The sequence below is a fragment of the Ascaphus truei genome, chromosome 1 (genome assembly GCF_040206685.1).
Source record: "Ascaphus truei isolate aAscTru1 chromosome 1, aAscTru1.hap1, whole genome shotgun sequence".
Taxonomy (NCBI): Eukaryota; Metazoa; Chordata; class Amphibia; order Anura; family Ascaphidae; genus Ascaphus; species Ascaphus truei.
In genome coordinates, this window is record NC_134483.1 from 287,154,850 (window position 1) to 287,177,296 (window position 22,447).

Genomic DNA, 22,447 nt, shown 5'->3' on the forward strand with positions numbered 1-22,447 from the left:
ATTTTATGCACTGTATATGAGCTGGCGATTTCTAAGTCTGTGGTTCCGAGAGGGGGTAACCAGGCTCACTAATAAAGGTCAAGCCACTTGGCTGCCAGAATGCCCTGCTTCAGCACAGACCAGAAATGCATTGTGATAAGCGTATCCCCGGTATAGTCAGGGGTTAATGGGAGTCGTCCCCTTCCCCCAGTATACGCCCAGAACCATGGACCCGGTACTTGTGGTTCGGACTGTCTCCAACCAGCCATAATGTTGTGAGAGTGAAATTATGTCTAAGTCCAGCTTTGGTACATTAGAAGCAACTCTGAAACTTAACCTAAGCGTTTTTCGAAGCTACTTTTTGGCTAACTTCTTATAGGAAGGTCTAGGAGCGCTGAAAATGAACGTGCGCGTCTTTCACTCTTCCCGAGGGACTTAGAAGAATTTTGTGATATTTTTTATTAAAATGGTGTATAAGGGTATATATATAAATATATTTTATGCACTGTATATGAGCTGGCGATTTCTAAGTCTGTGGTTCCGAGAGGGGGTAACCAGGCTCACTAATAAAGGTCAAGCCACTTGGCTGCCAGAATGCCCTGCTTCAGCACAGACCAGAAAGGCATTGTGATAAGCGTATCCCCGGTATAGTCAGGGGTTAATGGGAGTCGTCCCCGTCCCCCCAGTATACGCCCAGAACCATCGACCCGGTACTTGTGGTTCAGACTGTCTCCAACCAGCCATAATGTTGTGAGAGTGAAATTATGTCTAAGTCCAGCTTTGGTACATTAGAAGCAACTCTGAAACTTAACCTAAGCGTTTTTCGAAGCTACTTTTTGGCTAACTTCTTATAGGAAGGTCAAGGAGCTCTGAAAATGAACGTGCGCGTCTTTCACTCTTCCCGAGGGACTTAGAAGAATTTTGTGATATTTTTTATTAAAATGGTGTATAAGGGTATATCTATAAATATATTATATAAATATATTTTATGCACTGTATATGAGCTGGCGATTTCTAAGTCTGTGGTTCCGAGAGGGGGTAACCAGGCTCACTAATAAAGGTCAAGTCACTTGGCTGCCAGAATGCCCTGCTTCAGCACAGACCAGAAATGCATTGTGATAAGCGTATCCCCGGTATAGTCAGGGGTTAATGGGAGTCGTCCCCTTCCCCCAGTATACGCCCAGAACCATGGACCCGGTACTTGTGGTTCGGACTGTCTCCAACCAGCCATAATGTTGTGAGAGTGAAATTATGTCTAAGTCCAGCTTTGGTACATTAGAAGCAACTCTGAAACTTAACCTAAGCGTTTTTCGAAGCTACTTTTTGGCTAACTTCTTATAGGAAGGTCTAGGAGCGCTGAAAATGAACGTGCGCGTCTTTCACTCTTCCCGAGGGACTTAGAAGAATTTTGTGATATTTTTTATTAAAATGGTGTATAAGGGTATATATATAAATATATTTTATGCACTGTATATGAGCTGGCGATTTCTAAGTCTGTGGTTCCGAGAGGGGGTAACCAGGCTCACTAATAAAGGTCAAGCCACTTGGCTGCCAGAATGCCCTGCTTCAGCACAGACCAGAAAGGCATTGTGATAAGCGTATCCCCGGTATAGTCAGGGGTTAATGGGAGTCGTCCCCGTCCCCCCAGTATACGCCCAGAACCATCGACCCGGTACTTGTGGTTCAGACTGTCTCCAACCAGCCATAATGTTGTGAGAGTGAAATTATGTCTAAGTCCAGCTTTGGTACATTAGAAGCAACTCTGAAACTTAACCTAAGCGTTTTTCGAAGCTACTTTTTGGCTAACTTCTTATAGGAAGGTCTAGAAGCTCTGAAAATGAACGTGCGCGTCTTTCACTCTTCCCGAGGGACTTAGAAGAATTTTGTGATATTTTTTATTAAAATGGTGTATAAGGGTATATATATAAATATATTTTATGCACTGTATATGAGCTGGCGATTTCTAAGTCTGTGGTTCCGAGAGGGGGTAACCAGGCTCACTAATAAAGGTCAAGCCACTTGGCTGCCAGAATGCCCTGCTTCAGCACAGACCAGAAAGGCATTGTGATAAGCGTATCCCCGGTATAGTCAGGGGTTAATGGGAGTCGTCCCCGTCCCCCCAGTATACGCCCAGAACCATCGACCCGGTACTTGTGGTTCAGACTGTCTCCAACCAGCCATAATGTTGTGAGAGTGAAATTATGTCTAAGTCCAGCTTTGGTACATTAGAAGCAACTCTGAAACTTAACCTAAGCGTTTTTCGAAGCTACTTTTTGGCTAACTTCTTATAGGAAGGTCTAGGAACGCTGAAAATGAACGTGCGCATCTTTCACTCTTCCCGAGGGACTTAGAAGAATTTTGTGATATTTTTTATTAAAATGGTGTATAAGGGTATATATATATAAATATATTATATAAATATATTTTATGCACTGTATATGAGCTGGCGATTTCTAAGTCTGTGGTTCCGAGAGGGGGTAACCAGGCTCACTAATAAAGGTCAAGCCACTTGGCTGCCAGAATGCCCTGCTTCAGCACAGACCAGAAAGGCATTGTGATAAGCGTATCCCCGGTATAGTCAGGGGTTAATGGGAGTCGTCCCCGTCCCCCCAGTATACGCCCAGAACCATCGACCCGGTACTTGTGGTTCAGACTGTCTCCAACCAGCCATAATGTTGTGAGAGTGAAATTATGTCTAAGTCCAGCTTTGGTAAATTAGAAGCAACTCTGAAACTTAACCTAAGCGTTTTTCGAAGCTACTTTTTGGCTAACTTCTTATAGGAAGGTCTAGGAGCTCTGAAAATGAACGTGCGCGTCTTTCACTCTTCCCGAGGGACTTACAGTAGAAGAATTTTGTGATATTTTTTATTAAAATGGTGTATAAGGGTATATATATAAATATATTTTATGCACTGTATATGAGCTGGCGATTTCTAAGTCTGTGGTTCCGAGAGGGGGTAACCAGGCTCACTAATAAAGGTCAAGCCACTTGGCTGCCAGAATGCCCTGCTTCAGCACAGACCAGAAAGGCATTGTGATAAGCGTATCCCCGGTATAGTCAGGGGTTAATGGGAGTCGTCCCCGTCCCCCCAGTATACGCCCAGAACCATCGACCCGGTACTTGTGGTTCAGACTGTCTCCAACCAGCCATAATGTTGTGAGAGTGAAATTATGTCTAAGTCCAGCTTTGGTACATTAGAAGCAACTCTGAAACTTAACCTAAGCGTTTTTCGAAGCTACTTTTTGGCTAACTTCTTATAGGAAGGTCTAGGAACGCTGAAAATGAACGTGCGCATCTTTCACTCTTCCCGAGGGACTTAGAAGAATTTTGTGATATTTTTTATTAAAATGGTGTATAAGGGTATATATATAAATATATTATATAAATATATTTTATGCACTGTATATGAGCTGGCGATTTCTAAGTCTGTGGTTCCGAGAGGGGGTAACCAGGCTCACTAATAAAGGTCAAGCCACTTGGCTGCCAGAATGCCCTGCTTCAGCACAGACCAGAAAGGCATTGTGATAAGCGTATCCCCGGTATAGTCAGGGGTTAATGGGAGTCGTCCCCGTCCCCCCAGTATACGCCCAGAACCATCGACCCGGTACTTGTGGTTCAGACTGTCTCCAACCAGCCATAATGTTGTGAGAGTGAAATTATGTCTAAGTCCAGCTTTGGTAAATTAGAAGCAACTCTGAAACTTAACCTAAGCGTTTTTCGAAGCTACTTTTTGGCTAACTTCTTATAGGAAGGTCTAGGAGCTCTGAAAATGAACGTGCGCGTCTTTCACTCTTCCCGAGGGACTTAGAAGAATTTTGTGATATTTTTTATTAAAATGGTGTATAAGGGTATATATATAAATATATTTTATGCACTGTATATGAGCTGGCGATTTCTAAGTCTGTGGTTCCGAGAGGGGGTAACCAGGCTCACTAATAAAGGTCAAGCCACTTGGCTGCCAGAATGCCCTGCTTCAGCACAGACCAGAAAGGCATTGTGATAAGCGTATCCCCGGTATAGTCAGGGGTTAATGGGAGTCGTCCCCGTCCCCCCAGTATACGCCCAGAACCATCGACCCGGTACTTGTGGTTCAGACTGTCTCCAACCAGCCATAATGTTGTGAGAGTGAAATTATGTCTAAGTCCAGCTTTGGTACATTAGAAGCAACTCTGAAACTTAACCTAAGCGTTTTTCGAAGCTACTTTTTGGCTAACTTCTTATAGGAAGGTCTAGGAACGCTGAAAATGAACGTGCGCATCTTTCACTCTTCCCGAGGGACTTAGAAGAATTTTGTGATATTTTTTATTAAAATGGTGTATAAGGGTATATATATAAATATATTATATAAATATATTTTATGCACTGTATATGAGCTGGCGATTTCTAAGTCTGTGGTTCCGAGAGGGGGTAACCAGGCTCACTAATAAAGGTCAAGCCACTTGGCTGCCAGAATGCCCTGCTTCAGCACAGACCAGAAAGGCATTGTGATAAGCGTATCCCCGGTATAGTCAGGGGTTAATGGGAGTCGTCCCCGTCCCCCCAGTATACGCCCAGAACCATGGACCCGGTACTTGTGGTTCGGACTGTCTCCAACCAGCCATAATGTTGTGAGAGTGAAATTATGTCAAAGTCCAGCTTTGGTACATTAGAAGCAACTCTGAAACTTAACCTAAGCGTTTTTCGAAGCTACTTTTTGGCTAACTTCTTATAGGAAGGTCTAGGAGCTCTGAAAATGAACGTGCGCGTCTTTCACTCTTCCCGAGGGACTTAGAAGAATTTTGTGATATTTTTTATTAAAATGGTGTATAAGGGTATATATATAAATATATTTTATGCACTGTATATGAGCTGGCGATTTCTAAGTCTGTGGTTCCGAGAGGGGGTAACCAGGCTCACTAATAAAGGTCAAGCCACTTGGTTGCCAGAATGCCCTGCTTCAGCACAGACCAGAAAGGCATTGTGATAAGCGTATCCCCGGTATAGTCAGGGGTTAATGGGAGTCGTCCCCGTCCCCCCCAGTAAACGCCCAGAACCATGGACCCGGTACTTGTGGTTCGGACTGTCTCCAACCAGCCATAATGTCGTGAGAGTGAAATTATGTCTAAGTCCAGCTTTGGTACATTAGAAGCAACTCTGAAACTTAACCTAAGCGTTTTTCGAAGCTACTTTTTGGTTAACTTCTTATAGGAAGGTCTAGGAACGCTGAAAATGAACGTGCGCATCTTTCACTCTTCCCGAGGGACTTAGAAGAATTTTGTGATATTTTTTATTAAAATGGTGTATAAGGGTATATATATAAATATATTTTATGCACTGTATATGAGCTGGCGATTTCTAAGTCTGTGGTTCCGAGAGGGGGTAACCAGGCTCACTAATAAAGGTCAAGCCACTTGGCTGGCAGAATGCCCTGCTTCAGCACAGACCAGAAAGGCATTGTGATAAGCGTATCCCCGGTATAGTCAGGGGTTAATGGGAGTAATCCCCGTCCCCCCAGTATACGCCCAGAACCATGGACCCGGTACTTGTGGTTCGGACTGTCTCCAACCAGCCATAATGTTGTGAGAGTGAAATTATGTCTAAGTCCAGCTTTGGTACATTAGAAGCAACTCTGAAACTTAACCTAAGCGTTTTTCGAAGCTACTTTTTGGCTAACTTCTTATAGGAAGGTCAAGGAGCTCTGAAAATGAACGTGCGCGTCTTTCACTCTTCCCGAGGGACTTAGAAGAATTTTGTGATATTTTTTATTAAAATGGTGTATAAGGGTATATCTATAAATATATTATATAAATATATTTTATGCACTGTATATGAGCTGGCGATTTCTAAGTCTGTGGTTCCGAGAGGGGGTAACCAGGCTCACTAATAAAGGTCAAGTCACTTGGCTGCCAGAATGCCCTGCTTCAGCACAGACCAGAAATGCATTGTGATAAGCGTATCCCCGGTATAGTCAGGGGTTAATGGGAGTCGTCCCCTTCCCCCAGTATACGCCCAGAACCATGGACCCGGTACTTGTGGTTCGGACTGTCTCCAACCAGCCATAATGTTGTGAGAGTGAAATTATGTCTAAGTCCAGCTTTGGTACATTAGAAGCAACTCTGAAACTTAACCTAAGCGTTTTTCGAAGCTACTTTTTGGCTAACTTCTTATAGGAAGGTCTAGGAGCGCTGAAAATGAACGTGCGCGTCTTTCACTCTTCCCGAGGGACTTAGAAGAATTTTGTGATATTTTTTATTAAAATGGTGTATAAGGGTATATATATAAATATATTTTATGCACTGTATATGAGCTGGCGATTTCTAAGTCTGTGGTTCCGAGAGGGGGTAACCAGGCTCACTAATAAAGGTCAAGCCACTTGGCTGCCAGAATGCCCTGCTTCAGCACAGACCAGAAAGGCATTGTGATAAGCGTATCCCCGGTATAGTCAGGGGTTAATGGGAGTCGTCCCCGTCCCCCCAGTATACGCCCAGAACCATCGACCCGGTACTTGTGGTTCAGACTGTCTCCAACCAGCCATAATGTTGTGAGAGTGAAATTATGTCTAAGTCCAGCTTTGGTACATTAGAAGCAACTCTGAAACTTAACCTAAGCGTTTTTCGAAGCTACTTTTTGGCTAACTTCTTATAGGAAGGTCAAGGAGCTCTGAAAATGAACGTGCGCGTCTTTCACTCTTCCCGAGGGACTTAGAAGAATTTTGTGATATTTTTTATTAAAATGGTGTATAAGGGTATATCTATAAATATATTATATAAATATATTTTATGCACTGTATATGAGCTGGCGATTTCTAAGTCTGTGGTTCCGAGAGGGGGTAACCAGGCTCACTAATAAAGGTCAAGTCACTTGGCTGCCAGAATGCCCTGCTTCAGCACAGACCAGAAATGCATTGTGATAAGCGTATCCCCGGTATAGTCAGGGGTTAATGGGAGTCGTCCCCTTCCCCCAGTATACGCCCAGAACCATGGACCCGGTACTTGTGGTTCGGACTGTCTCCAACCAGCCATAATGTTGTGAGAGTGAAATTATGTCTAAGTCCAGCTTTGGTACATTAGAAGCAACTCTGAAACTTAACCTAAGCGTTTTTCGAAGCTACTTTTTGGCTAACTTCTTATAGGAAGGTCTAGGAGCGCTGAAAATGAACGTGCGCGTCTTTCACTCTTCCCGAGGGACTTAGAAGAATTTTGTGATATTTTTTATTAAAATGGTGTATAAGGGTATATATATAAATATATTTTATGCACTGTATATGAGCTGGCGATTTCTAAGTCTGTGGTTCCGAGAGGGGGTAACCAGGCTCACTAATAAAGGTCAAGCCACTTGGCTGCCAGAATGCCCTGCTTCAGCACAGACCAGAAAGGCATTGTGATAAGCGTATCCCCGGTATAGTCAGGGGTTAATGGGAGTCGTCCCCGTCCCCCCAGTATACGCCCAGAACCATCGACCCGGTACTTGTGGTTCAGACTGTCTCCAACCAGCCATAATGTTGTGAGAGTGAAATTATGTCTAAGTCCAGCTTTGGTACATTAGAAGCAACTCTGAAACTTAACCTAAGCGTTTTTCGAAGCTACTTTTTGGCTAACTTCTTATAGGAAGGTCAAGGAGCTCTGAAAATGAACGTGCGCGTCTTTCACTCTTCCCGAGGGACTTAGAAGAATTTTGTGATATTTTTTATTAAAATGGTGTATAAGGGTATATCTATAAATATATTATATAAATATATTTTATGCACTGTATATGAGCTGGCGATTTCTAAGTCTGTGGTTCCGAGAGGGGGTAACCAGGCTCACTAATAAAGGTCAAGTCACTTGGCTGCCAGAATGCCCTGCTTCAGCACAGACCAGAAATGCATTGTGATAAGCGTATCCCCGGTATAGTCAGGGGTTAATGGGAGTCGTCCCCTTCCCCCAGTATACGCCCAGAACCATGGACCCGGTACTTGTGGTTCGGACTGTCTCCAACCAGCCATAATGTTGTGAGAGTGAAATTATGTCTAAGTCCAGCTTTGGTACATTAGAAGCAACTCTGAAACTTAACCTAAGCGTTTTTCGAAGCTACTTTTTGGCTAACTTCTTATAGGAAGGTCTAGGAGCGCTGAAAATGAACGTGCGCGTCTTTCACTCTTCCCGAGGGACTTAGAAGAATTTTGTGATATTTTTTATTAAAATGGTGTATAAGGGTATATATATAAATATATTTTATGCACTGTATATGAGCTGGCGATTTCTGAGTCTGTGGTTCCGAGAGGGGGTAACCAGGCTCACTAATAAAGGTCAAGCCACTTGGCTGCCAGAATGCCCTGCTTCAGCACAGACCAGAAAGGCATTGTGATAAGCGTATCCCCGGTATAGTCAGGGGTTAATGGGAGTCGTCCCCGTCCCCCCAGTATACGCCCAGAACCATCGACCCGGTACTTGTGGTTCAGACTGTCTCCAACCAGCCATAATGTTGTGAGAGTGAAATTATGTCTAAGTCCAGCTTTGGTACATTAGAAGCAACTCTGAAACTTAACCTAAGCGTTTTTCGAAGCTACTTTTTGGCTAACTTCTTATAGGAAGGTCTAGAAGCTCTGAAAATGAACGTGCGCGTCTTTCACTCTTCCCGAGGGACTTAGAAGAATTTTGTGATATTTTTTATTAAAATGGTGTATAAGGGTATATATATAAATATATTTTATGCACTGTATATGAGCTGGCGATTTCTAAGTCTGTGGTTCCGAGAGGGGGTAACCAGGCTCACTAATAAAGGTCAAGCCACTTGGCTGCCAGAATGCCCTGCTTCAGCACAGACCAGAAAGGCATTGTGATAAGCGTATCCCCGGTATAGTCAGGGGTTAATGGGAGTCGTCCCCGTCCCCCCAGTATACGCCCAGAACCATCGACCCGGTACTTGTGGTTCAGACTGTCTCCAACCAGCCATAATGTTGTGAGAGTGAAATTATGTCTAAGTCCAGCTTTGGTACATTAGAAGCAACTCTGAAACTTAACCTAAGCGTTTTTCGAAGCTACTTTTTGGCTAACTTCTTATAGGAAGGTCTAGGAACGCTGAAAATGAACGTGCGCATCTTTCACTCTTCCCGAGGGACTTAGAAGAATTTTGTGATATTTTTTATTAAAATGGTGTATAAGGGTATATATATAAATATATTATATAAATATATTTTATGCACTGTATATGAGCTGGCGATTTCTAAGTCTGTGGTTCCGAGAGGGGGTAACCAGGCTCACTAATAAAGGTCAAGCCACTTGGCTGCCAGAATGCCCTGCTTCAGCACAGACCAGAAAGGCATTGTGATAAGCGTATCCCCGGTATAGTCAGGGGTTAATGGGAGTCGTCCCCGTCCCCCCAGTATACGCCCAGAACCATCGACCCGGTACTTGTGGTTCAGACTGTCTCCAACCAGCCATAATGTTGTGAGAGTGAAATTATGTCTAAGTCCAGCTTTGGTAAATTAGAAGCAACTCTGAAACTTAACCTAAGCGTTTTTCGAAGCTACTTTTTGGCTAACTTCTTATAGGAAGGTCTAGGAGCTCTGAAAATGAACGTGCGCGTCTTTCACTCTTCCCGAGGGACTTACAGTAGAAGAATTTTGTGATATTTTTTATTAAAATGGTGTATAAGGGTATATACTGTATATAAATATATTTTATGCACTGTATATGAGCTGGCGATTTCTAAGTCTGTGGTTCCGAGAGGGGGTAACCAGGCTCACTAATAAAGGTCAAGCCACTTGGCTGCCAGAATGCCCTGCTTCAGCACAGACCAGAAAGGCATTGTGATAAGCGTATCCCCGGTATAGTCAGGGGTTAATGGGAGTCGTCCCCGTCCCCCCAGTATACGCCCAGAACCATCGACCCGGTACTTGTGGTTCAGACTGTCTCCAACCAGCCATAATGTTGTGAGAGTGAAATTATGTCTAAGTCCAGCTTTGGTACATTAGAAGCAACTCTGAAACTTAACCTAAGCGTTTTTCGAAGCTACTTTTTGGCTAACTTCTTATAGGAAGGTCTAGGAACGCTGAAAATGAACGTGCGCATCTTTCACTCTTCCCGAGGGACTTAGAAGAATTTTGTGATATTTTTTATTAAAATGGTGTATAAGGGTATATATATAAATATATTATATAAATATATTTTATGCACTGTATATGAGCTGGCGATTTCTAAGTCTGTGGTTCCGAGAGGGGGTAACCAGGCTCACTAATAAAGGTCAAGCCACTTGGCTGCCAGAATGCCCTGCTTCAGCACAGACCAGAAAGGCATTGTGATAAGCGTATCCCCGGTATAGTCAGGGGTTAATGGGAGTCGTCCCCGTCCCCCCAGTATACGCCCAGAACCATCGACCCGGTACTTGTGGTTCAGACTGTCTCCAACCAGCCATAATGTTGTGAGAGTGAAATTATGTCTAAGTCCAGCTTTGGTAAATTAGAAGCAACTCTGAAACTTAACCTAAGCGTTTTTCGAAGCTACTTTTTGGCTAACTTCTTATAGGAAGGTCTAGGAGCTCTGAAAATGAACGTGCGCGTCTTTCACTCTTCCCGAGGGACTTACAGTAGAAGAATTTTGTGATATTTTTTATTAAAATGGTGTATAAGGGTATATATATAAATATATTTTATGCACTGTATATGAGCTGGCGATTTCTAAGTCTGTGGTTCCGAGAGGGGGTAACCAGGCTCACTAATAAAGGTCAAGCCACTTGGTTGCCAGAATGCCCTGCTTCAGCAAAGACCAGAAAGGCATTGTGATAAGCGTATCCCCGGTATAGTCAGGGGTTAATGGGAGTCGTCCCCGTCCCCCCCAGTAAACGCCCAGAACCATGGACCCGGTACTTGTGGTTCGGACTGTCTCCAACCAGCCATAATGTTGTGAGAGTGAAATTATGTCTAAGTCCAGCTTTGGTACATTAGAAGCAACTCTGAAACTTAACCTAAGCGTTTTTCGAAGCTACTTTTTGGCTAACTTCTTATAGGAAGGTCAAGGAGCTCTGAAAATGAACGTGCGCGTCTTTCACTCTTCCCGAGGGACTTAGAAGAATTTTGTGATAGTTTTTATTAAAATGGTGTATAAGGGTATATATATAAATATATTATATAAATATATTTTATGCACTGTATATGAGCTGGCGATTTCTAAGTCTGTGGTTCCGAGAGGGGGTAACCAGGCTCACTAATAAAGGTCAAGCCACTTGGCTGCCAGAATGCCCTGCTTCAGCACAGACCAGAAATGCATTGTGATAAGCGTATCCCCGGTATAGTCAGGGGATAATGGGAGTCGTCCCCTTCCCCCAGTATACGCCCAGAACAATGGACCCGGTACTTGTGGTTCGGACTGTCTCCAACCAGCCATAATGTTGTGAGAGTGAAATTATGTCTAAGTCCAGCTTTGGTACATTAGAAGCAACTCTGAAACTTAACCTAAGCGTTTTTCGAAGCTACTTTTTGGCTAACTTCTTATAGGAAGGTCTAGGAACGCTGAAAATGAACGTGCGCATCTTTCACTCTTCCCGAGGGACTTAGAAGAATTTTGTGATATTTTTTATTAAAATGGTGTATAAGGGTATATATATATAAATATATTTTATGCACTGTATATGAGCTGGCGATTTCTAAGTCTGTGGTTCCGAGAGGGGGTAACCAGGCTCACTAATAAAGGTCAAGCCACTTGGCTGGCAGAATGCCCTGCTTCAGCACAGACCAGAAAGGCATTGTGATAAGCGTATCCCCGGTATAGTCAGGGGTTAATGGGAGTCGTCCCCGTCCCCCCAGTATACGCCCAGAACCATGGACCCGGTACTTGTGGTTCGGACTGTCTCCAACCAGCCATAATGTTGTGAGAGTGAAATTATGTCTAAGTCCAGCTTTGGTACATTAGAAGCAACTCTGAAACTTTACCTAAGCGTTTTTCGAAGCTACTTTTTGGCTAACTTCTTATAGGAAGGTCAAGGAGCTCTGAAAATGAACGTGCGCGTCTTTCACTCTTCCCGAGGGACTTAGAAGAATTTTGTGATATTTTTTATTAAAATGGTGTATAAGGGTATATATATATAAATATATTATATAAATATATTTTATGCACTGTATATGAGCTGGCGATTTCTAAGTCTGTGGTTCCGAGAGGGGGTAACCAGGCTCACTAATATAGGTCAAGCCACTTGTTTGCCAGAATGCCCTGCTTCAGCACAGACCAGAAAGGCATTGTGATAAGCGTATCCCCGGTATAGTCAGGGTTTAATGGGAGTCGTCCCCGTCCCCCCAGTATACGGCCAGAACCATGGACCCGGTACTTGTGGTTCGGACTGTCTCCAACCAGCCATAATGTTGTGAGAGTGAAATTATGTCTAAGTCCAGCTTTGGTACATTAGAAGCAACTCTGAAACTTAACCTAAGCGTTTTTCGAAGCTACTTTTTGGCTAACTTCTTATAGGAAGGTCTAGGAGCTCTGAAAATGAACGTGCGCGTCTTTCACTCTTCCCGAGGGACTTAGAAGAATTTTGTGATATTTTTTATTAAAATGGTGTATAAGGGCATATATATAAATATATTATATAAATATATTTTATGCACTGTATATGAGCTGGCGATTTCTAAGTCTGTGGTTCCGAGAGGGGGTAACCAGGCTCACTTATAAAGGTCAAGCCACTTGGCTGCCAGAATGCCCTGCTTCAGCACAGACCAGAAAGGAATTGTGATAAGCGTATCCCCGATATAGTCAGGGGTTAATGGGAGTCGTCCTCGTCCCCCCAGTATACGCCCAGAACCATCGACCCGGTACTTGTGGTTCGGACTGTCTCCAACCAGCCATAATGTTGTGAGAGTGAAATTATGTCTAAGTCCAGCTTTGGTACATTAGAAGCAACTCTGAAACTTAACCTAAGCGTTTTTCGAAGCTACTTTTTGGCTAACTTCTTATAGGAAGGTCTAGGAACGCTGAAAATGAACGTGCGCATCTTTCACTCTTCCCGAGGGACTTAGAAGAATTTTGTGATATTTTTTATTAAAATGGTGTATAAGGATATATATATAAATATATTTTATGCACTGTATATGAGTTGGCGATTTCTAAGTCTGTGGTTCCGAGAGGGGGTAACCAGGCTCACTAATAAAGGTCAAGCCACTTGGCTGGCAGAATGCCCTGCTTCAGCACAGACCAGAAAGGCATTGTGATAAGCGTATCCCCGGTATAGTCAGGGGTTAATGGGAGTAATCCCCGTCCCCCCAGTATACGCCCAGAACCATGGACACGGTACTTGTGGTTCGGACTGTCTCCAACCAGCCATAATGTTGTGAGAGTGAAATTATGTCTAAGTCCAGCTTTGGTACATTAGAAGCAACTCTGAAACTTAACCTAAGCGTTTTTCGAAGCTACTTTTTGGCTAACTTCTTATAGGAAGGTCTAGGAGCTCTGAAAATGAACGTGCGCGTCTTTCACTCTTCCCGAGGGACTTAGAAGAATTTTGTGATATTTTTTATTAAAATGGTGTATAAGGGTATATCTATAAATATATTATATAAATATATTTTATGCACTGTATATGAGCTGGCGATTTCTAAGTCTGTGGTTCCGAGAGGGGGTAACCAGGCTCACTAATAAAGGTCAAGCCACTTGGCTGCCAGAATGCCCTGCTTCAGCACAGACCAGAAATGCATTGTGATAAGCGTATCCCCGGTATAGTCAGGGGTTAATGGGAGTCGTCCCCTTCCCCCAGTATACGCCCAGAACCATGGACCCGGTACTTGTGGTTCGGACTGTCTCCAACCAGCCATAATGTTGTGAGAGTGAAATTATGTCTAAGTCCAGCTTTGGTACATTAGAAGCAACTCTGAAACTTAACCTAAGCGTTTTTCGAAGCTACTTTTTGGCTAACTTCTTATAGGAAGGTCTAGGAACGCTGAAAATGAACGTGCGCATCTTTCACTCTTCCCGAGGGACTTAGAAGAATTTTGTGATATTTTTTATTAAAATGGTGTATAAGGATATATATATAAATATATTTTATGCACTGTATATGAGCTGGCGATTTCTAAGTCTGTGGTTCCGAGAGGGGGTAACCAGGCTCACTAATAAAGGTCAAGCCACTTGGCTGGCAGAATGCCCTGCTTCAGCACAGACCAGAAAGGCATTGTGATAAGCGTATCCCCGGTATAGTCAGGGGTTAATGGGAGTAATCCCCGTCCCCCCAGTATACGCCCAGAACCATGGACACGGTACTTGTGGTTCGGACTGTCTCCAACCAGCCATAATGTTGTGAGAGTGAAATTATGTCTAAGTCCAGCTTCGGTACATTAGAAGCAACTCTGAAACTTAACCTAAGCGTATTTCGAAGCTACTTTTTGGCTAACTTCTTATAGGAAGGTCAAGGAGCTCTGAAAATGAACGTGCGCGTCTTTCACTCTTCCCGAGGGACTTAGAAGAATTTTGTGATATTTTTTATTAAAATGGTGTATAAGGGTATATCTATAAATATATTATATAAATATATTTTATGCACTGTATATGAGCTGGCGATTTCTAAGTCTGTGGTTCCGAGAGGGGGTAACCAGGCTCACTAATAAAGGTCAAGCCACTTGGCTGCCAGAATGCCCTGCTTCAGCACAGACCAGAAATGCATTGTGAGAAGCGTATCCCCGGTATAGTCAGGGGTTAATGGGAGTCGTCCCCTTCCCCCAGTATACGCCCAGAACCATGGACCCGGTACTTGTGGTTCGGACTGTCTCCAACCAGCCATAATGTTGTGAGAGTGAAATTATGTCTAAGTCCAGCTTTGGTACATTAGAAGCAACTCTGAAACTTAACCTAAGCGTTTTTCGAAGCTACTTTTTGGCTAACTTCTTATAGGAAGGTCTAGGAGCTCTGAAAATGAACGTGCGCGTCTTTCACTCTTCCCGAGGGACTTAGAAGAATTTTGTGATATTTTTTATTAAAATGGTGTATAAGGGTATATATATAAATATATTATATAAATATATTTTATGCACTGTATATGAGCTGGCGATTTCTAAGTCTGTGGTTCCGAGAGGGGGTAACCAGGCTCACTAATAAAGGTCAAGCCACTTGGTTGCCAGAATGCCCTGCTTCAGCACAGACCAGAAAGGCATTGTGATAAGCGTATCCCCGGTATAGTCAGGGGTTAATGGGAGTCGTCCCCGTCCCCCCCAGTAAACGCCCAGAACCATGGACCCGGTACTTGTGGTTCGGACTGTCTCCAACCAGCCATAATGTTGTGAGAGTGAAATTATGTCTAAGTCCAGCTTTGGTACATTAGAAGCAACTCTGAAACTTAACCTAAGCGTTTTTCGAAGCTACTTTTTGGCTAACTTCTTATAGGAAGGTCAAGGAGCTCTGAAAATGAACGTGCGCGTCTTTCACTCTTCCCGAGGGACTTAGAAGAATTTTGTGATATTTTTTATTAAAATGATGTATAAGGGTATATATATAAATATATTATATAAATATATTTTATGCACTGTATATGAGCTGGCGATTTCTAAGTCTGTGGTTCCGAGAGGGGGTAACCAGGCTCACTAATAAAGGTCAAGCCACTTGGCTGCCAGAATGCCCTGCTTCAGCACAGACCAGAAATGCATTGTGATAAGCGTATCCCCGGTATAGTCAGGGGTTAATGGGAGTCGTCCCCTTCCCCCAGTATACGCCCAGAACAATGGACCCGGTACTTGTGGTTCGGACTGTCTCCAACCAGCCATAATGTTGTGAGAGTGAAATTATGTCTAAGTCCAGCTTTGGTACATTAGAAGCAACTCTGAAACTTAACCTAAGCGTTTTTCGAAGCTACTTTTTGGCTAACTTCTTATAGGAAGGTCTAGGAGTTCTGAAAATGAACGTGCGCGTCTTTCACTCTTCCCGAGGGACTTAGAAGAATTTTGTGATATTTTTTATTAAAATGGTGTATAAGGTATATATATAAATATATTATATAAATATATTTTATGCACTGTATATGAGCTGGCGATTTCTAAGTCTGTGGTTCCGAGAGGGGGTAACCAGGCTCACTAATAAAGGTCAAGCCACTTGGTTGCCAGAATGCCCTGCTTCAGCACAGACCAGAAAGGCATTGTGATAAGCGTATCCCCGGTATAGTCAGGGGTTAATGGGAGTAATCCCCGTCCCCCCAGTATACGCCCAGAACCATGGACACGGTACTTGTGGTTCGGACTGTCTCCAACCAGCCATAATGTTGTGAGAGTGAAATTATGTCTAAGTCCAGCTTCGGTACATTAGAAGCAACTCTGAAACTTAACCTAAGCGTATTTCGAAGCTACTTTTTGGCTAACTTCTTATAGGAAGGTCAAGGAGCTCTGAAAATGAACGTGCGCGTCTTTCACTCTTCCCGAGGGACTTAGAAGAATTTTGTGATATTTTTTATTAAAATGGTGTATAAGGGTATATCTATAAATATATTATATAAATATATTTTATGCACTGTATATGAGCTGGCGATTTCTAAGTCTGTGGTTCCGAGAGGGGGTAACCAGGCTCACTAATAAAGGTCAAGACACTTGGCTGCCAGAATGCCCTGCTTCAGCACAGACCAGAAATGCATTGTGATAAGCGTATCCCCGGTATAGTCAGGGGTTAATGGGAGTCGTCCCCTTCCCCCAGTATACGCCCAGAACCATGGACCCGGTACTTGTGGTTCGGACTGTCTCCAACCAGCCATAATGTTGTGAGAGTGAAATTATGTCTAAGTCCAGCTTTGGTACATTAGAAGCAACTCTGAAACTTAACCTAAGCGTTTTTCGAAGCTACTTTTTGGCTAACTTCTTATAGGAAGGTCTAGGAGCTCTGAAAATGAACGTGCGCGTCTTTCACTCTTCCCGAGGGACTTAGAAGAATTTTGTGATATTTTTTATTAAAATGGTGTATAAGGGTATATATATAAATATATTATATAAATATATTTTATGCACTGTATATGAGCTGGCGATTTCTAAGTCTGTGGTTCCGAGAGGGGGTAACCAGGCTCACTAATAAAGGTCAAGCCACTTGGTTGCCAGAATGCCCTGCTTCAGCACAGACCAGAAAGGCATTGTGATAAGCGTATCCCCTGTATAGTCAGGGGTTAATGGGAGTCGTCCCCGTCCCCCCCAGTAAACGCCCAGAACCATGGACCCGGTACTTGTGGTTCGGACTGTCTCCAACCAGCCATAATGTTGTGAGAGTGAAATTATGTCTAAGTCCAGCTTTGGTACATTAGAAGCAACTCTGAAACTTAACCTAAGCGTTTTTCGAAGCTACTTTTTGGCTAACTTCTTATAGGAAGGTCTAGAAGCTCTGAAAATGAACGTGCGCGTCTTTCACTCTTCCCGAGGGACTTAGAAGAATTTTGTGATTTTTTTTATTAAAATGATGTATAAGGGTATATATATAAATATATTATATAAATATATTTTATGCACTGTATATGAGCTGGCGATTTCTAAGTCTGTGGTTCCGAGAGGGGGTAACCAGGCTCACTAATAAAGGTCAAGCCACTTGGCTGCCAGAATGCCCTGCTTCAGCACAGACCAGAAATGCATTGTGATAAGCGTATCCCCGGTATAGTCAGGGGTTAATGGGAGTCGTCCCCGTCCCCCCCAGTAAACGCCCAGAACCATGGACCCGGTACTTGTGGTTCGGACTGTCTCCAACCAGCCATAATGTTGTGAGAGTGAAATTATGTCTAAGTCCAGCTTTGGTACATTAGAAGCAACTCTGAAACTTAACCTAAGCGTTTTTCGAAGCTACTTTTTGGCTAACTTCTTATAGGAAGGTCAAGGAGCTCTGAAAATGAACGTGCGCGTCTTTCACTCTTCCCGAGGGACTTAGAAGAATTTTGTGATATTTTTTATTAAAATGGTGTATAAGGGTATATCTATAAATATATTATATAAATATATTTTATGCACTGTATATGAGCTGGCGATTTCTAAGTCTGTGGTTCCGAGAGGGGGTAACCAGGCTCACTAATAAAGGTCAAGCCACTTGGCTGCCAGAATGCCCTGCTTCAGCACAGACCAGAAAGGCATTGTGATAAGCGTATCCCCGGTATAGTCAGGGGTTAATGGGAGTCGTCCCCGTCCCCCCAGTATACGCCCAGAACCATCGACCCGGTACTTGTGGTTCAGACTGTCTCCAACCAGCCATAATGTTGTGAGAGTGAAATTATGTCTAAGTCCAGCTTTGGTACATTAGAAGCAACTCTGAAACTTAACCTAAGCGTTTTTCGAAGCTACTTTTTGGCTAACTTCTTATAGGAAGGTCTAGGAACGCTGAAAATGAACGTGCGCATCTTTCACTCTTCCCGAGGGACTTAGAAGAATTTTGTGATATTTTTTATTAAAATGGTGTATAAGGGTATATATATAAATATATTATATAAATATATTTTATGCACTGTATATGAGCTGGCGATTTCTAAGTCTGTGGTTCCGAGAGGGGGTAACCAGGCTCACTAATAAAGGTCAAGCCACTTGGCTGCCAGAATGCCCTGCTTCAGCACAGACCAGAAAGGCATTGTGATAAGCGTATCCCCGGTATAGTCAGGGGTTAATGGGAGTCGTCCCCGTCCCCCCAGTATACGCCCAGAACCATCGACCCGGTACTTGTGGTTCAGACTGTCTCCAACTAGTCATAATGTTGTGAGAGTGAAATTATGTCTAAGTCCAGCTTTGGTAAATTAGAAGCAACTCTGAAACTTAACCTAAGCGTTTTTCGAAGCTACTTTTTGGCTAACTTCTTATAGGAAGGTCTAGGAACGCTGAAAATGAACGTGCGCATCTTTCACTCTTCCCGGGGGACTTAGAAGAATTTTGTGATATTTTTTATTAAAATGGTGTATAAGGGTATATATATAAATATATTATATAAATATATTTTATGCACTGTATATGAGCTGGCGATTTCTAAGTCTGTGGTTCCGAGAGGGGGTAACCAGGCTCACTAATAAAGGTCAAGCCACTTGGCTGCCAGAATGCCCTGCTTCAGCACAGACCAGAAAGGCATTATGATAAGCGTATCCCCGGTATAGTCAGGGGTTAATGGGAGTCGTCCCCGTCCCCCCAGTATACGCCCAGAACCATGGACCCGGTACTTGTGGTTCGGACTCTCTCCAACCAGCCATAATGTTGTGAGAGTGAAATTATGTCAAAGTCCAGCTTTGGTACATTAGAAGCAACTCTGAAACTTAACCTAAGCGTTTTTCGAAGCTACTTTTTGGCTAACTTCTTATAGGAAGGTCTAGGAGCTCTGAAAATGAACGTGCGCGTCTTTCACTCTTCCCGAGGGACTTAGAAGAATTTTGTGATATTTTTTATTAAAATGGTGTATAAGGGTATATATATAAATATATTTTATGCACTGTATATGAGCTGGCGATTTCTAAGTCTGTGGTTCCGAGAGGGGGTAACCAGGCTCACTAATAAAGGTCAAGCCACTTGGTTGCCAGAATGCCCTGCTTCAGCACAGACCAGAAAGGCATTGTGATAAGCGTATCCCCGGTATAGTCAGGGGTTAATGGGAGTCGTCCCCGTCCCCCCCAGTAAACGCCCAGAACCATGGACCCGGTACTTGTGGTTCGGACTGTCTCCAACCAGCCATAATGTCGTGAGAGTGAAATTATGTCTAAGTCCAGCTTTGGTACATTAGAAGCAACTCTGAAACTTAACCTAAGCGTTTTTCGAAGCTACTTTTTGGTTAACTTCTTATAGGAAGGTCTAGGAATGCTGAAAATGAACGTGCGCATCTTTCACTCTTCCCGAGGGACTTAGAAGAATTTTGTGATATTTTTTATTAAAATGGTGTATAAGGATATATATATAAATATATTTTATGCACTGTATATGAGCTGGCGATTTCTAAGTCTGTGGTTCCGAGAGGGGGTAACCAGGCTCACTAATAAAGGTCAAGCCACTTGGCTGGCAGAATGCCCTGCTTCAGCACAGACCAGAAAGGCATTGTGATAAGCGTATCCCCGGTATAGTCAGGGGTTAATGGGAGTAATCCCCGTCCCCCCAGTATACGCCCAGAACCATGGACCCGGTACTTGTGGTTCGGACTGTCTCCAACCAGCCATAATGTTGTGAGAGTGAAATTATGTCTAAGTCCAGCTTTGGTACATTAGAAGCAACTCTGAAACTTAACCTAAGCGTTTTTCGAAGCTACTTTTTGGCTAACTTCTTATAGGAAGGTCTAGGAGCTCTGAAAATGAACGTGCGCGTCTTTCACTCTTCCCGAGGGACTTAGAAGAATTTTGTGATATTTTTTATTAAAATGGTGTATAAGGGTATATATATAAATATATTTTATGCACTGTATATGAGCTGGCGATTTCTAAGTCTGTGGTTCCGAGAGGGGGTAACCAGGCTCACTAATAAAGGTCAAGCCACTTGGCTGGCAGAATGCCCTGCTTCAGCACAGACCAGAAAGGCATTGTGATAAGCGTATCCCCGGTATAGTCAGGGGTTAATGGGAGTAATCCCCGTCCCCCCAGTATACGCCCAGAACCATGGACCCGGTACTTGTGGTTCGGACTGTCTCCAACCAGCCATAATGTTGTGAGAGTGAAATTATGTCTAAGTCCAGCTTTGGTACATTAGAAGCAACTCTGAAACTTAACCTAAGCGTTTTTCGAAGCTACTTTTTGGCTAACTTCTTATAGGAAGGTCAAGGAGCTCTGAAAATGAACGTGCGCGTCTTTCACTCTTCCCGAGGGACTTAGAAGAATTTTGTGATATTTTTTATTAAAATGGTGTATAAGGGTATATCTATAAATATATTATATAAATATATTTTATGCACTGTATATGAGCTGGCGATTTCTAAGTCTGTGGTTCCGAGAGGGGGTAACCAGGCTCACTAATAAAGGTCAAGCCACTTGGCTGCCAGAATGCCCTGCTTCAGCACAGACCAGAAATGCATTGTGATAAGCGTATCCCCGGTATAGTCAGGGGTTAATGGCAGTCGTCCCCTTCCCCCAGTATACGCCCAGAACCATGGACCCGGTACTTGTGGTTCGGACTGTCTCCAACCAGCCATAATGTTGTGAGAGTGAAATTATGTCTAAGTCCAGCTTTGGTACATTAGAAGCAACTCTGAAACTTAACCTAAGCGTTTTTCGAAGCTACTTTTTGGCTAACTTCTTATAAGAAGGTCTAGGATCTCTGAAAATGAACATGCGCGTCTTTCACTCTTCCCGAGGGACTTAGAAGAATTTTGTGATATTTTTTATTAAAATGGTGTATAAGGGTATATATATAAATATATTATATAAATATATTTTATGCACTGTATATGAGCTGGCGATTTCTAAGTCTGTGGTTCCGAGAGGGGGTAACCAGGCTCACTAATAAAGGTCAAGCCACTTGGTTGCCAGAATGCCCTGCTTCAGCACAGACCAGAAAGGCATTGTGATAAGCGTATCCCCGGTATAGTCAGGGGTTAATGGGAGTCGTCCCCGTCCCCCCCAGTAAACGCCCAGAACCATGGACCCGGTACTTGTGGTTCGGACTGTCTCCAACCAGCCATTATGTTGTGAGAGTGAAATTATGTCTAAGTCCAGCTTTGGTACATTAGAAGCAACTCTGAAACTTAACCTAAGCGTTTTTCGAAGCTACTTTTTGGCTAACTTCTTATAGGAAGGTCAAGGAGCTCTGAAAATGAACGTGCGCGTCTTTCACTCTTCCCGAGGGACTTAGAAGAATTTTGTGATATTTTTTATTAAAATGGTGTATAAGGGTATATATATAAATATATTATATAAATATATTTTATGCACTGTATATGAGCTGGCGATTTCTAAGTCTGTGGTTCCGAGAGGGGGTAACCAGGCTCACTAATAAAGGTCAAGCCACTTGGCTGCCAGAATGCCCTGCTTCAGCACAGACCAGAAATGCATTGTGATAAGCGTATCCCCGGTATAGTCAGGGGATAATGGGAGTCGTCCCCTTCCCCCAGTATACGCCCAGAACAATGGACCCGGTACTTGTGGTTCGGACTGTCTCCAACCAGCCATAATGTTGTGAGAGTGAAATTATGTCTAAGTCCAGCTTTGGTACATTAGAAGCAACTCTGAAACTTAACCTAAGCGTTTTTCGAAGCTACTTTTTGGCTAACTTCTTATAGGAAGGTCTAGGAGTTCTGAAAATGAACGTGCGCGTCTTTCACTCTTCCCGAGGGACTTAGAAGAATTTTGTGATATTTTTTATTAAAATGGTGTATAAGGGTATATATATAAATATATTATATAAATATATTTTATGCACTGTATATGAGCTGGCGATTTCTAAGTCTGTGGTTCCGAGAGGGGGTAACCAGGGTCACTAATAAAGGTCAAGCCACTTGGTTGCCAGAATGCCCTGCTTCAGCACAGACCAGAAAGGCATTGTGATAAGCGTATCCCCTGTATAGTCAGGGGTTAATGGGAGTCGTCCCCGTCCCCCCCAGTAAACGCCCAGAACCATGGACCCGGTACTTGTGG